General features: G+C 45.8%; 1 protein-coding gene across 1 annotated transcript in view; it reads right to left on the bottom strand.

The window, feature by feature from the left end:
* TRIO (trio Rho guanine nucleotide exchange factor) overlaps window positions 1-21,078 on the bottom strand; it is a gene marked incomplete in the record, with an annotated part of 1,361,655 nt that overhangs the window by 1,239,049 nt on the left and 101,528 nt on the right.

Here is a 21,078-nt window from a genome sequence, read left to right on the forward strand (position 1 = left end):
GAGATCCTGTAGCATACAAAAAAAAAAAAAAAAAATGCAACCACCATCATTTTATTTATCAACTATATTTTTCATAAACAATACACTTAAATTTTAGACTTCAAAGTACAAAACACAGTAAAATCTCCAAATTGCCTGCAAAATATAAAAGATGAGACAGAGTCAAGTAAATAGATACCAAATATGTCAAGACTCAAAACAACAAACTACGATACCGAAAGGCAAGGCTTTAAGACCCCTTTCACACCAAAGCGTTTTTGCAGCATTTTAGCGCTAAAAATAACGCTATTAAAACGCTCATAAAACGCTCCCCATGCATCTCAATAGACCCTTTCACACTGAGGCGCTGCGCTGGCGGGGCGTTGAGAAAAGCCCTGCAAGCAGCATCTTTGAAGCAGCTTTTGGGCGTTGAAAAAAGCCCTTCAAAAACGCCCCTCTCCATTGAAATGAATTGAAAACGCTGTAAAAACGCCTGAATAACGCCTATAATCCGCCCTGAGCTGTAGAAAATAGGACTGAAATTGTGGGAAGGTCAGAATGATTAAACAGACCATCAAAGTGCCAAAAAAAGAATTAATCCCAGAAAAATGAAGATTTGAAGTAAAACAAGACACTGCTTGTTTTACATGATCTCACAAAGGATAAACGTGCAAGCAGAAAGATAGCATCCACAACAACAGGACTAGCTGTGGGAAGGTCACATATCTCACTGAAGTGTAGGATGCTGGGAAAAAAAAATTTAGGTGTGCGCTTGGAGGATGGGATGAACCCAATAGAGATGGTGCTGCCTCTTTGGGTGGATATGCTCCCAATAGAGTAGCACAAATAACAAAAACAGCTCCATGAACTCCATCTTCTTTATTTACCCTCTTCAACCTCAACGAGATACCAGGAAGTCCTGGTATGCTTCAATAACGCTTGAAAAACGCCTGCAGCGTTGCTTTAATTTTTCTGCTAACGCCCCTAAAACGCTGTAAAAACGCGGTAATAACCCTAAGGCGTTTTAGGGTGTTTTTGAAGTGCCTTGGTGTGAAATGGGTCTAAAAGTCTTTACAGGTCATCAACTTATAGTAAGTTGTAAATGATGGCCCTAGATTCCTCCCTCTCATTCCATCATGCACAGTGATACCAAACATACCGGTATGTTGCACATCTGTCATTTATGTACACATGTGCGCTGTACTTATGCGTTTGTGTGCATTTGTGCTTGTGCAAGAGAACGGGGGGCTTCTTTTAAAAAAGGCTTTACATTTTATTTAGATTATAATACATTTTTTATTTTGCAATATAGGTAGGAGGGTGTGCTTAGCTGAGAAAATCCCTCCTTCCCTCCTGAAGACTCTTAGGATGTATGACATTTGCCTAAGCCAGAAAATAACTAAAGTGTAAAAAAAAAAAAAAAAACACAAGTTTAAACACAAATATTATATATTTTACAGTTTACTAATGCAAAAAGGATTAAAAACAGTCTGTCGATTGAGAGAGTGAAGTTCCGCTTTAAAGATGCTTCTGGTGAAGAACTACTTTGTGGTGATCCAGGTGAAGCAGAAAGTATTTCTGGAATGAGAACTCTGGAGGGAAAAGCTACTTGCAATTTCATTATGGTCCTCATTTAATTCCATAAAGTATTTTTTAATCTCTTTGGGCACCTCTGGTATGCAAGGATGTGTTTTCGATTGAAAAAATTGTTAAAATGGGGCGTGGCCTGACAGCGAATGGAGTAGAACGCTTTCACGAGGAGCTCCGTCCATCACACCTGTTGTACCGCTCATCTTGTGCCCATAGACTACCCTATACAAGCTAACCTACCTCTCGTACACCCCGAGGACACAGTCCTAATGTCTCCTTCAAAGGCGCAGAAATCCACAACCGCAGCGAAGCTAGCCCAGTACCACCGACAGGAGACTGAGGAAGATGGCGCCATGGAGCAGACTGAGGGGAAGCGAACGGCGGGAGACACAGAACAGCTCCTAGAGGCGAATACCTTCTGCCGGACCTCGCTCACAGCTCAAATTAAGGAGGTCAAGGTAGATTTAGCTCTCATCAAGCAGGACATGCACAAACTCTGGGACCGGGTCAAAACCGCAGAGACCAGACTGAGCAATGTGGAGGACAACATCCCACCCCTGCAGGAAGGATCAGACCGCATGCAACGACAGATCCAGCAACTGTTCTCCAAACAGGACGGCATAGAGAACAAACTGAGGAGATGCAATCTGCGATTCATCGGCCTCCCTGAGGGTGCAGAGGGTAAGGACCCCACCACATTTCTGGAGCAGCTGCTCATTACCACCTATGGGAGGGAGGCCTTCTCCCCCCATGCTGACAGTGGAGAGGGCTCACCGCATCCTGGCTAGACCACTTCCGCAGGGAGCCCCTCCACGCACTTCCATAGCCAAGCTCCTCAATTATAAGGACTGGGACGTGGCCCTGAGAATGGCCAGAGAAAAGGGCAACATTCCAATGGGAAACAGTACAGTCGCCATCTTCCCAGATTTCTCAGCAGAGATCCAATGCCGCAGACAGGGGTTCACGGAGGCTAAAACGCAAGCTGCGAACACATCACATCAAATATGCCATGTTGTTCCCAGCCCGTCTTAGGGTGGAACGGGATGGCCGAGCCTTCTTCTTCTTTGAGGACCCTGAAGAGGTGATAACCTGGCTGGAACACCGAGCAGCCCCAGAGAAGGCTGACTGACGCCGCAAGTACATTTATTGACACACTTTTTCACGAACACTACAGTGTGCCCCACTTATTTCCTGTTACCCGACTGATTAGGGCCTATGCGCTATGTTTTGGGCGCTAAATTGCACGTGCAGATTCAAATCTCCTATTCAAGGTGCTCTTCTTACCAGCCCACTGTAATGTAGAACATGTCTAACACTGGAACAGATGAAAACCTGAGACGCAGTTACTTCACCACAAGAGTCAAGTTAGAACTTTAACCGCTTTTTTCCTCCTGGGGTCCCAAGTGGCCCAGTATGCTGCATTGGAGGTCGGAGCTTTAGGATTGCAACGGTCTTATTCCCTAAATGCAAAGTTCAGCGAGACTTTCCCCCACTGAGCACCAGAGAACACTTTTGTGAAGATGGGAGCTGCTGCCAAGAACAAATATGTGTGACTCACTTAATGCGGAGCTTGCTCCAACACTGCTCTGCAATGCAGTGGCTTCAAATATCCATCCTTCTCTGTGCTTACCAAGTAACATATTTTTTTTCCTCTTGTTAGAAGTTTTCAAATGGTTTAGGGATGATGCCCGCTCCAGTTGGAAGGGTTGTAGGGCAAGGTGGGGGGAGGGGAAGTTGATCAGTTGTGTAAATGTGTGCATGATGTATTCCGAACACAGGTAAATAAACAATGGTTCAGGTACGAAATACTATGCCTCACTTAATATTGTTTATGCCGATCATGTTGTATGGGTTCCCACGTAACTTGACCAAAGGATTCGGGTTGCCTGGTGTAGCTAGATCACGGTATTTCATAATAGGTAACTCATGGGGTCCTTAAAATTCTTCACCTGGAATGTGAGAGATCTGCGCGAGAAGGTGAAACGTTCGGCAGCTCTCGCATTTCTCAAAAAGCAACGTGCTGACATAATAGTACTAGTCGAAACTCATGTGAAGGGGAGATTGCAGATGGCCCTCCGTCGCCTGTGGGCGGGGTGGGCATTCCACTCGACACACACACACACACACCACGCGCGTGGAGTCTCCATACTCGTAGCCAAATCTGTACAATTTGAACTTAGTGAAGCCTCCACAGACCCACATGGATGATATGTCTTCCTATCTGCAAAATTATATGGGGAACCATTCCTCATATTAGCCTTCTATGTCACTCCTCCTTTTTCTATGCCCATAATCCTAGAAGGGTTCACATTTATGGCACGACACCCCACAGTTCAAGCAGTTTGGCTGGGGGATTTCAACACCACACTAAACCCCTCCCTAGATAGGCTTCAACCCTCAAATCCAACCTCGGGAGCCGATAGGGACACTAAATTCTCCAAACTGGCTTCTTCCTTCCATCTTGTAGATTCCTGGAGACACAGATTCCCTCAGAAGCGAACATATTCCTGCTTCTCCTCTACATACAACTCCATGTCCAGAATTGATCTCATACTGATATCACAAGGCCTCACACCACGGCTGCTGGAGACAGCATTCTGCCCCAGGCTGCTATCTGACCATAGCCCCTATTGGATCACAATAAGTGTCCCCAAACAAACCAATGTGGGCTTGGCATTTGAATCCATTCTGGCTCTTGCTGCTGCCTGACGACGATGAACTTTGAAATTGTACTTCAGAGACAATGACCACTCTGCCCAAAGCAATCTGGGAGTCTTTCAAAACTCATGTTCGCATGACCCTCACGTCCCGCATCAACAGAGTCAAGTCAGACTCTGCTGGAGCATTCGATAGAGCGGTGGCGGAGTTGTCCCTTACAGAACAGAATTACGTGAACGACCCTTCTCCTGTAAACGCAAGCACACAAACTTCAAACCAGAGTAGTAACTCAACTTCAGTATGGGGAAGCCAGGCAAAAATTGTTCTTTGCTAAACAAAAGTTGTTTAAGCATGGGGAGAAGGCTGGCAAGCGCCTGGCATACCTGGTCCATTGCGAGGATAGACCCCCAAGTGGTAATTTCCCTGCATGGCCCTGATGGACAACACATCACTGACCCACATACAGTGACCTCTGTTTAGGGACTTCTTCGCTGACCTATATACAGTGGGGCAAAAAAGTATTGGTCAGCCACCAATTGTGCAAGTTCTCCCACTTAAAAAGATGAGAGGCCTGTAATTGTCTCATCATAGGTATACCTCAACTATGAGAGACAAAATGTGAAAACAAATCCAGACAATCACATTGCCTGATTTTTGAAAGTATGTTGCAAATTATGGTGGAAAATAACTATTTGGTCAATATCAAAAGTTCATCTCAATACTTTGTTATATACCCTTTGTTGGCAATGACAGAGGTCAAATGTTTTCTGTAATTTTGTTTCTGGTGTCCTTCGACAGCTCTTTGGTCTTCACCATAGTGGAGTTTGGAGTGTGACTGTTTGAGGTTGTGGACAGGTGTCTTTTATACTGATAACAAGTTCAAACAGGTGCCATTAATACAGGTAATGAGTGGAGGACAGAAGAGCCTCTTAAAGAATTAGATACAGATTTGTGAGAGCCAGAAATCTTGCTTGTTTGTAGGTGACCAAATACTTATGTTCTACCATAACTTGCAAATAAATTCTTTCAAAAATCAGACAATGTTATTGTCTGGATTCATTTCCACATTTTGTCTCTCATGGTTGAGGTATACCTATGATGACAATTACAGGCCTCTCTCATCTTTTTAAGTGGGAGAACTTGCACAGTTGGTTGCTGACTAAATACTTTTTTGCCCCACTGTACGTCCAAAAGCCCAGAGGATGTGGGTCCGATGAACTCTTTTCTGGAAGAGATTGCGCTCCCCCAATTGACAGAAGATCGGGTCAGCCTCCTCGAGGCACCTCTCACCGTGGAGGAAATAGCGGAGGCTACTGCCGGATTTGCCAGATCTAAGTCCCCGGGCTCGAACTGCCTACCTGTAGAATTTTACTCCCAATACAGTGAGACCCAGATCCCCAAATTATTAGCCTTATGCAACCACCTATTCCAGATATTCTCACTTCCTACCTCTATGAGGGAGGCGACTATAGTCCTCATACCCAAACGGGTAAGGGCCCTGGATATCCTAAATAGTATCGCCCCATCTCCCTCCTAGAGGTGGACGTCAAAATACTGGCCAAGGTCCTATCTATCTGACTCAATCAAGTTATACTCTCGCTGATACACACAGATCAGGCAGGGTTTATGCCAGGACACAATACCTCATTCAACCTGCGAAAATTATTCATTAATCTACAGGCCATACATGAAAAACGTAGGATCCCAAGTGGTTGTGACGTTAGATACAGCAAAGGCATTCGATTCAGTGGAATGGAGATACCTGTGGAGGTGCCTAGAGTGTTATGGCTTTGGCCCTAGGTTCCTCAGGAGGGTTAAGTTACTGTACCAGGCTTCTACAGCCAAAGTGGTGGCGACTGGATGGCCGTCTCAGGTGTTTGACCTCAGTAGAGGCAAGAGACAGGGCTGCCCCCACTTCTATATTCGCTAGCCGCAGAACCTTTGGCCGTGTCTATCCGTGCAAACCCTGAGATTAGAGGTCTACAGATGGGACCCCCAACTGAAAAAATAAGTTTATTTGCGGACGAAACATTATTGTATCTTGCTGACTCAGATCCTTCCCGCCAGGCTGCGCTCCGGTTGATTGAACGGTTCGGAACGTTCTCCGGACTGAGGATCAATTGGAAAAAGTCCCAAATCCTCCCGATCAACAGTTTCCCGCAACCAGAGATCCAGATAGAAACCCCACTTCAAAGAGTGAACACCATCAAGTACTTAGGAATTCACATATCCAGGAATCTGGCCGATTATATCTCGCTCAATATGGAACCCCTGTTCTCACTAGTCAGAGCCAAAATACGTGTATGGACCCGCCTACCTCTGGGGATATTGGGCCTCATAAACCTGGTAAAAATGGTCTTCCTCCCTAAAATCCTATATATATTATGGCACACCCCAATTTACCTACCACTAAAATATTTTATATCACTTGAAGCCCTCCTCAAACCCTTTATTTGGGGAACCAGCAGGCATAAACTCACCTGGCGGGTGCTCAAAAACCCAACTGATATGGGAGGCATGGCTCTACCGGACTTTAATATCTATTATATTGCATCTCAACTGTCCCAATTGTTCCACATTGACAAGACAGATAACACACGATTCTGAACCGTACTATGCTCACGAGGAGCACAGCTCACTGGAGACTCGCTAAATACTATATCAGTGGGCTCCAGAAGGACTAAATCGAGAGGGGACGCGAAGTCCCTTGTATATTGTTACAGACGTATTTGGGACTGCCACTTATTGTTCCTTTTCCCGGGGAAGTCATGATCCTAATTCATAAATCTCCATGTGTGGTTTTAGACTTGGGTCACTTAGTCCCACCCCTCTAAAGAACCATTCCAACAATTTATCTACCTGGGCCCAGCCAGTGGTCTTTACTGAGATCCAGCGGTGGAGATACCCCTACACTAGAGCCCATTTCTGTTTTTGTACAACTTATAAAACCCAGCTCACTCATAGACCTTACTTTTGCAAATTCCTCTCTGCTCAGCGATGTACAGAAGGTGGGCTATCTCCCCGCCAGTATCTCTGATCATTGCTCACTCCAGGTTGCATCGTCTACAGCCCAACCCCATAAATGGTTCATTATGGCGTTTATACCCTCAGTGGATTCACCATCCTTCCCAGGAGCCTATACCCTTAGCTTTGCAAGACTAATGGTGCAATTGTTTGGTCTTCTCCTGCAAATGGTTTGGAAAGCCTTTATTGCTTCCACTAAGAGTCGGTACATTTTAATGATCTTGGCAATTAAGTATAACTTTACGCAATCCTTGCAAAAGCTGGTGGAGGAATGCTCAGATCAGTATTGTGTCCCCTACCACATACTATATCACCTTATGTTGGTTAGAAGTGAGCTTCATTTACATCTGGCTGAAACCGACCACTTAGATGCTAGCAAGCGTAAAGAAGAATACTTTGAACATGGTTATAATAATGGACAACTCCTAGCCATGCCTGCCCAACATAAACCCTTACTATTATCCTGGTGATCCATACTTGTAGCGTTCACTAAATTTTATACTACCCTTTACATCTGCTCCATACAGGAGACCTTTTGCTCTATGAATTCGACCCATTAGCTGGATCCATTAGCCCTGGGTAAGTTGTCCGATTCTGAACACTCTCACTCCATGAAATTACCCCTAAAGAGGTAATGGCAGCTAATGGCTCCTTTACCGATGGACAGCCCCTGGTCCTAATGGCCTCAATCGATTGTAATCACCTGTATGCAAGGCTGCTGGCTCATTATGGTGTGCTCTGCATGTGCTTCCCCTGCAGCCCTGTAGCTCTAGTCCTGCTCACTGAATTGCCAGCTTCTCATATTCACCGGCTTTCCTGTTCAGGCTGCACTCCCATGCTGTGTGTGGACCCTGGCTGTACTTCTCCTGCATCTGCTGTGACATCCTGTATGCAGGGGACTCTGGCCCTCCTTTGGGCTGGAAACTTCAATCTTTACATTCAAGTGTCTACTTGAACTTTACAAGTGACGTCTCTGTCTACCCGATTTGTATCCTGGTTTTGCTGTGAGGACCTGCCTGGTGGCCCCTGGAGATCCAAGCAGATTCGAGCCTGGAGGATTCCAGTGAGGAGATGTCGCTTTCCATGCCCTGAGTGGCACACCGCACATACGATTCCCTGTCACTGACATAGGAATCTACGGGATCTGGTAAGAGTTTTTCTACATACCATCCTATCTACCATTGATTATCCCTTCGTTACAGTTGGATTTTCATGAATTTCAATTTGGGACAACCATCTGAACATCAAACTTTGGAGTCCACTCACCTCCCTGGGTTGTGGGACACTATTGCTCATTTATTATTGACTATGTTCAAAATCTGTCTAAATTGGCCCTAGTATATGAATGTGAGTTAGGGAGCTTAGATTGTAAGCTCCTTGAGGGTAGGGACCAATGTGAATGTACAATGTATATAAAAGCACTGCGTAAATTGACAGCGCTATACAAGTACCAGAAATAATAAATAATATCGAGCGATAACTAGAATATTGAGAGGGATTTTTCCCTTCCTTTGGGATTACTGTTATGTGTGCTAGTGATGTTTCTGTTGGTATTTTCTGCCCCTCGCGTATGATATCTGCTTTGAGTAAATAATTGAGACCCCACTTGACTTAGAGGTCTGAGATGTACTATGATACACTGTCGGGAATCTATGGTTTTTTGGTCTTGAAATTTTGTCACTTCTAAAAAGTGTCTATTGCAAAAAGATAATTTGTGATTTAAATCTTCCCAGTTCAGCCAAGAGTCTAATCTGTTTCTCTGGGATATTCAACCCCTTAACATTATACGATGTAAGACAATAGGTGGAAGGCCCTGATAGATACGGCACCTCATCCCTGAAAAATGGTGACCGCCGCACGCTGATTTACAAATTGGCAGAATGGCACGGGTGGGCAAATGGGCATACCTGTACATCCCCCCCCCCCCCCTGCCTGCAGCGGTTGGATTAGAGGACCGATTAGTCCTCAGGTCCCAGCCAATGTTTTGTGGCCTGGACCTGCTGATCTGTCTTAACGAATGAAATCCTTCCCCTGTCTGTTTAAGTGCAAACACAGACAGGAGGAAGTGATGTCAACTCTCCTTGTGGAGTCTTTTTGATTCTAGTGAGAGGAGAGGACGTCTTACCACAAGTTGCACAAACACTACACTAACACCAGTACACATAGGTACAGTTGCCACCCCCCCAATCGCCCCCCCCCCCCAGTTAACCCCTTCACTCCCTGTCACTGTGTCACCAATTGCAGTTTTCAGATTTTACACTGACCACTGCATTGGTGTCATTTGTGACTGTAATAAGTGTTAGGGCAGTTAGTAGTAGGCCCCGTTGGGTCTAGGGTACCCACCTAATAAATGTTTAACCCCTTGATCGCGCCCCCCCGCAGTTAACCCTTTCACCCCGTCACCAGTGTCACTAATAGATCTTTTTACTGATTGCCGTATTTTTTTCACGGGTGACGCTAGTTAGCCAGTTAGTTGATTCATTTCACCGTCAGGTTTTTATAGCGTCAGGTACCACCATATATTACCCAATAAAGGTTTTAACCCCGATAGCCCCCAAGTTAACCCTTTAACCCCATCACCAGTGATCACCGTATTAGTGTTACGGGTGACACTGCTTAGTTTGTTTTTTATAGCATCAGGGTACTCGCCGTATATTACCCAATAAAGGTTTAACCCCCTGATCGCCTGGAAGATGATATCAGGTTTTAGCGTCAGTAAGGGTCTGTGTCGCCCCAGGCAGCGTCAGTTTAGTGCCAGTAGCGCTAACACCCACGCAGGCACAATACACCTCCCTTAGTAGTATAGTGTCTGAACGGATTGTAATCTTTGATCTTACCAGAACTATATTAGCATCCAATAGTTTAGGGTTCCTTAAAAACGCAGAGTTAGCAGAATCAGCCCAGATACCTGCTAGCACCTGTGTTTACCCTAGAGCTGCACAATTAATCGTTTAAAAAATTGTGATCTAGATTCAACCCCCCTGACGATCTCTATTGCAGAGTTTGCCGATTATTTTATATAACAAGTGGAGAGACTTATCTGCTCACTCAGCTTTCAAAAGAAAACATCCAGGCAGTCTGCCAAGTTCTTAACATTAAACATTGTAACTAACTCTTCCTTCTTAGATCAAAGGGCTAAACTTCTGTGTAAAGAAAAAATCCAGGCAGTCTGCCAAGTTTTTAACAATGTGTAAATGCAGGAAGTTTAACCACTTAAAAAGTCTAAATCTTTTTCTGACACTTGTTTAAGTTAAAATTAATCATTTTTGCTAGAAAATTACTTTGAACCCCCAAACATATATATTTTAGCAGAGACCCTAGGGAATAAAATGTCAATTGCTGCAATATTTTATGTCACACTGTATTTGCCCAGCGGTCATTCAAACGCAATTTTTTGGGAAAAATACACTTCAATGAATAAAATAATAAAATGAAACAGTAAAGTTAGCCCAATTGTTTTTGTTTTAATGTGAAAGATGATGTTACGCCGCGAGAATCGTGATCTATCTTCTAAGCAAAAAAATTGTGATTCTCATTTTAGCCAGAATCGTGCAGCTCTAGTTTAGCCCCTCTGCCCATCCTACCCCACCGAGTGCAGTATCAATCGATCACTGTCACTTACAAAAATACAACACACAACGACAGCGTTCACAGGCAGGCCTGATCCCTGCGAATGCTAACAGTTTTTTTTGTAGCGTTTGAATCAGTCACTGACAGTCGGGAGCTATTTTTCCTGTGAGTCTCACTAGTGTACCAGTAAATTTAGAGACCAAAAAATGTCAAATCAAAAGGTACACTAATGAAGAGGCCTACACGTTTCTGAGCATGACAGATAGTGAAGAGAAAGTCTGCCATATGTCAGATTCAGGCTCAGAATATGATCCTGTAGACAGCAGCAGCATCCTGACAGATAGCTCTTATGACGGAGTTGTGCTTCCAGCCAAGGTCAGGCATACCCGACCCCGTTCTTCTGCTGTCGTTGAGGTGCAAGAACCGCAGGGCTCTCGTATGGAGCAGAGAGCCAGTACTAGTGCCGCTCATTCTTCTGGTGAACTGGCAAGCACCAGCGGCCTAGTACATCCTGGTCGTAGTCAAACCAGCACTGCAGTAAAACGTGGTGACATGGCGAGCCCCATGTGCAGTTCAAGTTGGTGAGGTGGCTAGCATATCTAGTGTCCCGCAGCCACCAAGAAGACAAAGACAGGACCGTAGAGCCCATTGTGCCCTTCCTGCTGCATTTGCCAATCCTAATATGGAGCCCACCACTTCTGCAGCACCTGTACTCCCCCCTTAAACCCCCCCCCCCCCCCCCATTCACTGGCCAACCCGGAATTCAGGTGGAAACAGTTGATTTTACATCACTTGATTTTTATTCGCTGTTTTTCTCTATAGATCGATTGTGGACCAAAGCAATTTGTATGCCGGTCAATACATCGCCGCTAATCCCCATTAGACCCTTGCCAAAGAATGGAAACCTATTACAGTTTCCGAATTTAAGACCTTCCTGGGCCTACCCCTCCTCATGCATAACTAAAAAGAATGCATTGCGGTCATATTGGTCCACTGACCCAATTCACAATATGTCCGCGTTCTCTACCTCCATGGCCAGGGCACGATACGAGCAGATCTTGCGGTTCATGCAGTTCAATGATAATGCACTTTGTTGTCCTCGGGATGACCCTGCATACGATCAGCTTTGCAAAATTCGGGCCCTCGTAAACCACTTCAACCAACAGTTTGTAGCCTTGTTTACTCCCGAACAAGCTTTCTGCATTGATGAGTCCCTGATTAAGTTTTCTGGCCGCTTGTCTTTCAAACAGTATCTTCCAAGGAAGCGTGCCAGATATGGGGTCAAGATGTATAAGCTCTGTGAAAGGGCCCCAGGCTATACATATAGTTTTATGGTTTATGAGGGAAGAGATAGTCACGTAGAGCCGGAGAAGTGCCCAGACTACATAGGGAGTGCTGGTAAGATTGTGTGGGACTTGGTGTCCCCCTCATTGGGAAACGGGTACCACTTGTATGTGGACATTTATACGAGCGTGCCACTTTTTAGTCACTTGCTTGATCATGGAATTGGCGTGCGTGGCACCGTGCAATCTAATCGCCGGGGGTTAACCCAGCGGCTTGTAGACTCCCATCTTAGGCTGGGGGAAGAGAGCCCGCTTGAATTTTAATAATTTGCTCGCTGTGAAGTGGAGAGATAATCAGAATGTTTATGTTCTGTCCTCCCTTCACGCAGACACGACGGTCCAAATTCCTACGGCAACTGGTGTTGTGAAGAAACCCCTCTGTGTCCACGAATATATCCTTAATATGGGAGGGGGGGGAACTCAAAGACCAGTTGTTGGCGCCGTACCTAGTTGCCCGTAAGGCCAGACGTGGGTACAAAATAAGTGTCTGTATGCTTGTTTCTCTTTTTTTTTTTTTTTTTTATTCTTTATTTATCATTTTTCATAACAAAATAATATCCCACCGGGAACATTCCAAAGTACAAATCCACAATGTTATAAAAATAGTTAACCCCCTCGCGCACCTCCCCCCTTCCCCCCTGCCCCCCAACCCACCCCGCCCTGCAGGATACTGCTCACTGGGTTCACCCTCCGTCTTGGTCTCACTACTCTCAGAAAAATTCCTGCCTTAACATGCCGTATTTGTAATCTCCTTTAGATAACTCCAGGTCTTTTTAAATTTAATCCAACTTGCCCATTTCCCCGTGTGTTCCTCCTCTTCCTCAGGTTCCACACCCCCCTCGTCCAAACACTCAACTATATATATTTCATTTAGGCAAAAGAGCCAATCACGAGTGTTGGGGCTTGATGAGTCCAGCCAGTTCGAAGCGATCTGTCTCTTGGCTACGTCTAACATTATGGGGACCAAAGAGGATTTGTAACTCTTTAGCGGCTCCGAAGTCCCATGAAAGAGACAGACCCAAGGGTCCTCTGCTATTACTACCCCAGAGATCTCCTTTATCAATAATAAAATTTTTTTCCAAAATGTCTTGATGATAGGGCACTCCCACCAAATATGGGCCATCGTTCCCAAACTTGTGCACCCCCTCCAGCACGTATTGACCTTAGCCCCATCCATTTTGCTTACCCTGTCTGGGGTGGCATACCATCTCGCAAGACATTTATAGTGAATTTCCGTTCTCCTCGTGTCTAATGCTAGGTAATGAACCAGCCTCAGAATCTTATCAATCAAAGCTTTACTACATTGTGACCCTAGTTCCTGCTCCCACCTTGTGATGTAGGGGGGCACCTCCAGCTCCAACTCAGCTCCCAATATCCTGTGATTTGAGCTGTAACACCTCCTGTTTGCTCCTTCATACAAAGCTGCTCGAATGGTCTAAGCGCCTCCATGCTTCTGAGTGGTTTCGGTAATTTATCAATAAAGTGAAAGAGCTGGAGATACCTCCATCCATCACCCATAACTCTGACTCACTCCTCAATTCAGTGAATGTGTGAATTCTCCCCTTACTTATAAAATTTTTTAATTGAATAGAGTCATCTTTCAGCCAATTCCCTCCCACCTCCCTCCTCCCAGGTTCAAAAAATAAATTATTTTTCATATATATCAGTGGTGAATTGTGTGACCATTTATGCTGCGTGTGAATCCTGTCCCAATATTTGAAAGTGTTGTGAGTCAATGAAGATGTGTCCGTACTAAGTGCTCTAAATTTTGGGGGGAGTTCCATAGTGAGTGCCCAAGGTTAGTGTTACTCAAAAAATGCTCAATATTAACCCACCGCTTCTCCGACCCTTTTTTAACCCAATCAGTGACCCGTGAAAGCACTACAGAAGTGTAGTACCTGTTGAAGTCTGGTAAAGCCAGTCCGCCTTTTTTTTTTTCCCCTGCTCAATATTGTGTAGGAGATACATGGTTTTTTGCCACCCCAGACAGCTTCCCCTATTAAGCTCCTTGAGCCCGGGTTCACACCTATGCGAATTAGAGGTGCGTTTCCGCACCTCTAATTCGCATAGCAGGAGAATGTGACTGGCTCCCTATGGAGCCAGTTCACATATCTCCGGGGCGGCTGCGGTGCGCACTGCACAAAAATGCTGTGCGTCTTTGGCTGCGTTTCAGGGCCGAATTCAGGCTTAGAATCGGCCCTGATTCATCCCTGAAACGGTGAACAGGGACGCACAGCGCTCCTGTGCGGTCCGCAGCGCATTATAGTGTGAACCCGGGCTAAAGCTTTAAAAAAATACCTGGGTAACGGGATAGGTAACAGCTGGAATTTATACAGAAGTTTGGGTGTTAAGATCATTTTGACCGTGTTTACTCGCCCAAACCATGAGAGGGGCCTGGATCGTATTCTTCTCGCTTCCTGCCTAATCTCATTCAACAACGGGATATAATTTTTTAGAAACAGCTTTTTGAAAGAATTGGCTAATTTAATCCCCAGGTACCCAATTTCCTTTTTCCAGGGAAAGGGGAAAACTGCGGCTAAGTGGTCTTCTTCTAGCTTGCCCAAGTTGATATTTAGAATCTCGGACTTCCTGGGGTTAATTTTAAAGTTTGAAGCTTCTCCATATCTTCTAAGGATCCGGAGCACATTTGGAAGGGTTATTCTAGGATTTGTAATGAAGAACAAGACATCATCGGCAAATGCCGCGAGTCTGTGTTCCTCAGTTCCTACCTTCACACCGCTGCAGTCAGGACTGTTACGTATAGAGGCCAATAGGGGTTTGAGGGACAGGACGAACAAGAGGGGGGACAGAGGGCAGCCCTGCCTGGTTCTGTTTACCATCCTAAAAGGTTTTGAAATGGCCCCATTTACTCTTACAGCAGCCATAGGGCTGCTGTACAGAATTCTGACCCATGAAATGAACCTCGGGCCAAACCCCAAGGCCTCCAGAGTATTCATCATGAACCCCGTCTACCCTGTCGAACGCTTTTTCAGCGTCCACTGACAGGAATAGAGCTGGGGGCCAACCACATTTACAGAATTCTGACAGAAGCACCGCCCGTACCCCATTATCCCTACACTGTCTACCGGGAACAAAACCAGCCTGGTCCGGATGCACCAGGGAGGTCATTTTAGCTTTCAGTCTATTGGCCAGTACTTTCGCGTATAATTTGACATCTGCATTCAGCAGAGAAATAGGTCTATAGCTTGAACAGCGCTCAGCATCCTTCCCCTCTTCCAAAATCAGAGTGATCGTGGCGGACAGTGCCTCTCCTTCCATTCCACAGCTGACACCTAGTTCGTTCCAGTAGTGGCAAAGCCTAGGGACCAAAATATGTTTCATTTTCTCTAGATAGATGATGGAAAATCCATCCGGGCCTGGGCTCTTACCCTTCGGGGAGTCTCTCAGGGCAGCCAGAATTTCCTCCTCCTCGATGGGCTTGTCCAGGTGAGAGCTGTCCTCAGCGGGCAGCCCTACTAGTCCTGCTCCCTTTAGAAATTCCACGCCCCTATCTGTCCGGGCACTGTCCTCCACCCCCTGCTGCCCTATGGAATAAAGGTCGGCATAGAACTTTTTGAACTCCTCTGCCATACCTCCACTGGTCACTATTGCCTCACCTCTTTTATTATATATTTTATCAATAAAGTTCCGACCTCTTTTTTTCCTTATTAATCTGGTCAAGTGTTTACTAGCCTTATTCGCCCAACGATAGTTATCCCTGGTTGTTATATTGACAGATCTTTTGGCCTTTTGCTCCATCATGTCCCTCAGCTCCTCCCTTTTGGCGACCATTAAGCGATAGCAGTCCTGATCCTGCCCCTTTGCCTTTTTATGTACCTGCTCCAGGGAAAAAATTTCCTCTATGAGCTTACCTCTTTCTTCCCTTCTCTTTTTTTTTTTTTTTTAAGCCTGCTCCTATTTATATGAGGATCCCCCTAATGTAGGCTTTGTGTGGCTCCCATAAAATAGAGGGAGACACATCACCCGTGTCATTTGATTTAAAGAATTAGTCCACTTCCTCCTGAATCCTTTCTACTACTTTGGGATCCTTCAACAGACCTTCATTCAGCTTCCACGAGAAGGGCCGCCCCAACACTTCTGGAATATTTACCCTCATTGTGACCGGGGAATGGTCTGAAAGGGACATTATTTCTATTTTAGTTTCCTCATCCCACTCCAGTAAGCTGTGGTCAACAAAAATGTAATCTAATCTGGATTAAGTCCCGTGCACAGGGGAGAAGAAGGTGAAGTCTCTCTTTAGCGTGTTGCAATCTCCACACATCCATTAACTGGCTGCGGAGGAGCTTCCTCCTGATTGACCCTAAGGACACCCTCTTTATCCCCTGGGCACAGGACGTACCATCCAGATCAGGGTCGAGGCAAAAGTTTAAGTCCCCTGCCAGAACTACCTCCCCCTCCCCAAATTCCGACAGCCTCCTCATTACCTGTCCCAGGAAAGCCGTTGGGTTTTTATTATGGCAATACACGTTAGCCAAAGTAAACATCCTAGTTCTAATGTTGCCTTTTAAAAAGATATAACGACCCTCCGGATTGACCATTCTATCTAGCAACGAGAAGCTAGCAGCCTTTGAGAACACCATGGCGACTCCCTTCGACCTTCTGTCAGGGGAATCCCCGTAGTACCACTGAGGAATCTTAGGAGCAAAAAGCCTGATTCTAGTATCTAGAGTCAAATGGGTCTCCTGCAGGAAAACTATGTCCCCGCACAGGAGGCATAGTTCCCTAAATATTTTATGTCTTTTCGTGGGCGAATTTAGACCTTTAACATTGTATGATATGAATTTTAGCTCAGGCATGTCTGTTAAACCAACCGTTCTCCCCTACCCCCTGTTCCCCTAGAGCTCTTCCTGCAGAGACCCCTTCCCCACCCCACTCCCCCTCACCCACCCCCTTTCCTCCCCCGTCCCCATCCCCGCACCCCTCCCCTCCTTAGCCACCCCTCTCCCATCCCCCCCTCACCCTCCCCTTTGGCTGGACATTTGCCCCGAGCCCGCACGCATGGAAGTTCCCCCATTCCACACTACGTAGCTCCTCCCCTGGGGCGGAGCTCCAGCGCTCACAACCAGCTCCCACCCCTCCCTCGAGAGGGGGTGGCGCAGGAGGTAAGGATTCAGAGCACCCCGACCTGGCAACACACCCCCACCACCACCCCTCCCCCACCTGCACAGACAGTATATTATCAATGAGAGTCCTCTGATGACCGTCTCCTCCTACACCCCATGTCTTGTCTTAACGCAGCTTAAGTCCAATGACATTGATCTTGATGCCTCCCAGGGTAAACATCTTCTGGGGGGGGAGGAGGAGAGAAAGAACAAAAAAAAAACAAACAAAAAAAAAACAACCCCCCCCCCCCCCCCACACACACACCCTGTTCCTTTTTTATAACATATCAGGGATGGGAATACCCAGACTACTACAGAAGTCCTGCGTCCCTTCCAGGAATCTCATTCTGTATGATCTGCCATCCTTTGTGACTATCAGGGATGTTGGGAACCCCCAACTATATTTGAGGTTTGCCCCCCTGAGTTGATCGATGATTGGTCTCATCGGTCTTCTCCGAGCCAGAGTTCCTGCCGATAGGTCTGAAAATATCTGCAAATTTTTATTTTCAAAACTTATTGGAGGGGCCCCCTTTAAGTTCTTCCAGATTCTTTCTTTATCCTCAAACAAATGAAATTTGACGATGACATCTCTTGGAGTATCTTGCTTTATATTGAGGGGCTTCCTTATTCTGTGTACCCTATCAATCTTTAGGACCTCTTCTTCTCGTCTTCCCGGGAAAGGGTTGAATAGCTTCCTCATCTTCTCACCCAGATCCTCGTTTAGTTGTTCCGGGATGAATCTTATACGCAGATTTTGCCGCCGGCTCTGGTTCTCCTGTTCTTCTAATCTGAACGGCAGTAAACGTTTTTCATTCTGCATTTTCCGGACTTGTTCTTTTAAGTCCGAGATTTCTTTGGCTTGAATTCCTGAGACCTCTTCTACTTCCTCCACCCGGCGGAGAAGGTGTCCCATGTCCGAACAGACATTTAAAATCTCAGCTTTTATCGAATTTTCTAGTTTAGTGGACATTTCGCTCAGGTCTGTTTTACTTGGTACCAGGGTCATTATTCTTTGCTCATCAGCCGCACTCCAAGCGGACGCACCCTCTAAGTCAGACTCTTCACGGATTCTGTCCCCCCTTTTGTTTCTGCTGCTCCTTTTTCTTGTCCTTTGTTCCTAGTTGTTTCGCCTCCATTTCCGGGCTCTTTGCGCTTGCTTCTTTTAAATATTTTTAAATAGAGCTAGTGTTTAAGCTCTCTCTTGTGTTCTGGGGTTCCGTTGTTCTGGATGAACAACCTTTCATGCTTCCTCTCCTTATCCACCAATCACCCCTTATGATAAGTAAATGAGTAAGGGGAATCAAAGTCACTGCCTCTAAGTACTTCACTATTCGGCAATCTCCCTCCCGCCCCGTGCTATAGAGCTAGGAGGCCTGTTGCTCGTAGAAAGATATATGTTGTGCAGGCCGTCTTCCTTATCCCTGCCCAGTCGGTTATGTGCGCTAGGTAGCAATAACTGAACAGGGGGGGGGGGGGGGGCGGCAGATAGAAGAGGTAAAACAGGCAGTCACAAAGGGAGCTGCAGGGCAAGGGCACAGCGTCCCTAATCTAAGTTTTGATCCCTGTTTACACTGATTAAAATAGCAGATTCAACCCTAGACCATACATTGGTGATGCTATTCTATTTATTTAACCGTGTTGAATGTCAGGCACACCGGTGACCGTATGTTCGCAGCTTATATACTGGGGGGAGGGTCAGGGGGAACCTCTGATTTCATTCATCCCCTTCCTTGACAAGGCAAATAACAAAATACAGGTAAAAGTCCTGACAACTTGTGTCCTCCTGGCCTCACTCTCTCCAAGCAGGCAGCTCATGTCGGATACCAACAGTTCTTATATGAGGGTCATTAATGAGTAGAAATAAAACTGCAGAGCTTCCCATACCTTGCTTCCTCCTTCTCAGGACACCGCCGCCATTCAGTGCTTGGCTGTGTTTGCTTTATTATAGCAGCTGCCTGTCGCGATGCTCAGGCGCCGAGTTCTTGTTGTCAGCAGCCGCTCCGGCCTGTGAGCCCACAGACCGGGACTCACAGGCTCTCGCCGACCCAGCTTATCCACAGCGTCTCAGTGTTCCGGGATTCAAAGAGGGGGGAAATCACCGCTGAATTGACTCGGCTCTCACCAGTCAGAGAGCACGAGGAGATGATCCGGCACCGCTTCCGTAGCCTCAGCAGGAGGGGAAGGGTTAGGCGATCGAGCGGCCGCATACTCGCTCTCGTCCGGCCATCCCGCGGGCTCTCACTCCACACGACATCGCCAAGGCTCTTGGGAGCTCCGTCTCTGCACCTCCCCCGGAGCCAACGCTAGTCTCCTCCTCCATGCGGACATCACACTTGCATCACGTCCCCAGAGTGCGGGTCTGCTCAGACCGCATGCTTGTTTCAATTGGCTCTGCTGAATGCTTATGCACGGTATACAAAGCTTCAGGACGAACTGGATCCTTCCTTAAATTCCAGGAAGAGATCATCACAGCCCTTCTGTTTCCAGATAGTGGTGTGGCCCAAATTCCCAATCCAAATGCAGTAAGCCGGCTGCATGAGAGGCATTTTCCGGATGTCCTCACTGGTAGCCCTAACCCAACGAGCCACCCGAAGAAAATATTGTGTCTGTAGAAAGCACAGATATAGACATAACACCCGCTATTTTTGTCCCTCCTATCCTGACCATACTGGTATTTGCATTGGTGAATGTTTTGAACGCTACCACACACTAGTGGATTATTAGTGTAGGTTACAGCACTGTACAGACTAGGACACACTTTCACAGGGTCTCCAAAGATGCCGTCGCGTTTTGAGAGACACGAACCGTTACAACCATTACAGTTACAAATAAAAGTGTGTGTGTATATATATATATATATATATATATATATATATATATATATATATATATATATATTTTACAAAAACAGAAAAAAAATAGTTGTCGTTTTATTGTTCTCTCTCTTTCTCTCTATTCTGCTCTTTTTTTTCTGTATTCTACAATGCAAAGTTTTATTGTTACTATGTTTTACCAGGTTTGCTTTTCAGGTATGCAATTCTTTTATACTTTACTGTTTACTGTGTTTTATTGTTAACCATTTTTTTTGTTTTCAGGTATTCCATGCAGCTGTAGCACTGAATTATTCATCTTGACAGCAACAGCGTTTGCTCCCATGATACGTAAATCAGAGACTCCAGCGCTGTAGGAGGTGACTTCACCACCATAGTTAAAAAAAAAAAAAAAAAAAAAATGGTGCATGTATGCCCATCATTAGAAGTGTGTGGATGAAGGGTGGTATTCTAATGGTGGGCATACCCACCGATCAATCTTTTTTTCGTTCAGCCTACAGGCTGCATGAAAAAAAGAACATTACAATGTATGCCAAACAAGGACCAGAAACGTACTGGTATGTTGCTGAAATTTGAGTGGTTATACCAGAATGATGCCTGCAGGTTTAGGCATCATCTTGGCATCATACTTTTTAACCAGTGGTCAGCTTTCATGTAAAAGCAATCCTAGCGGGTAATTAGCCTCTAGACTGCTTTTACAAGCAGTCCCCCCCACCGTCTTCCATGGTTTTCTCGGGCTCTCCTGTCCCAACAGGGAACCCGAGAATGCAGACGGTGGTTCTGCCAGCTTACCATAGAGCTGATCAGAGACCAGAACAGTTCCAATCAGAGATGCTACGAGCATGTCATGGCTTGGGTTTCGCCAGATATAAACAGCGTCATTGGGAAAGCATTTTATCACACCAATCTTGGTGTGGTCAGATGCTTTGAGGGCAGAGGAGAGACCTAGGGTCTAATAGA

This window comes from Aquarana catesbeiana, linkage group LG05 (assembly GCF_042186555.1).
Source record: "Aquarana catesbeiana isolate 2022-GZ linkage group LG05, ASM4218655v1, whole genome shotgun sequence".
Taxonomy (NCBI): domain Eukaryota; kingdom Metazoa; phylum Chordata; class Amphibia; order Anura; family Ranidae; genus Aquarana; species Aquarana catesbeiana.